General features: G+C 38.3%; 1 non-coding gene across 1 annotated transcript; it reads left to right on the forward strand.

Annotated features, from left to right (window-relative positions):
* Window positions 1-225: 225 nt before the first annotated feature.
* Window positions 226-332, forward strand: LOC121212774 (small nucleolar RNA R71). The gene has a single exon (XR_005908148.1). It is a non-coding gene; the product is annotated as a small nucleolar RNA R71 (small nucleolar RNA).
* The last annotated feature ends 386 nt before the right edge of the window (window positions 333-718 follow it).

Consider the following 718-nt stretch of genomic DNA (forward strand, 5'->3'; position numbering starts at 1 on the left):
GAGAATGAAGTGAGAGCATCAACTTCATGAATCTCAGCTACTCGTCTTTCTAAAGCTACTCAATTTGTTAGCCATTGAAAATTGTTGCTAGAAATCCTCTTGAAAATCTCGTAAGCCATGTTATAAGACTTGAACAAAATCGTACCATTCGCAGAAGCTTCAACCGTCAATCTATTTTGTGTGTTGAAACTGTTATAAAATGTCTCCAACTAAATGCAATAGTGAATCCCATGATGTGGACACTTACAAAGCAATTCTTTGAATCTTTCCTACGCCTCATACAAAGACTCGTCATCCAATTGTTGGAAAGTGGTTATCTTATTTCGCAATTTTGCGTCTTGCTTGGTGGAAAATACTTTACTAAAAACCCTTCTACTAATTCTGGCCATGTAGAAATTAAACTTGGTGGCAACGAATTCAACTATGCTCATGCTCGATCCCGCAACGAGTATGAGAACAACTTCAACCTTAACGCATCTTCCATCACACCAGCTATCTTAAACGAGTCACTCACTTCCATGAATAATTAAATGTGAAGATGTGGATCTTCTTTGAGTATACCACTGAACTGGCCCACCGTTTGGAGCATTTGAAACATTACTAGTTTCAATTTAAATTGGGGTGCCTCGATATTCGGTATCCTAATTCCTGGATTTAACTCATTGAAGAGTGGCACAACGTATTGTCTAATGGCACGATCCCTATCATCAACAAGAAG

The sequence above is a fragment of the Gossypium hirsutum genome, chromosome A13 (genome assembly GCF_007990345.1).
Source record: "Gossypium hirsutum isolate 1008001.06 chromosome A13, Gossypium_hirsutum_v2.1, whole genome shotgun sequence".
NCBI lineage: Eukaryota > Viridiplantae > Streptophyta > Magnoliopsida > Malvales > Malvaceae > Gossypium > Gossypium hirsutum.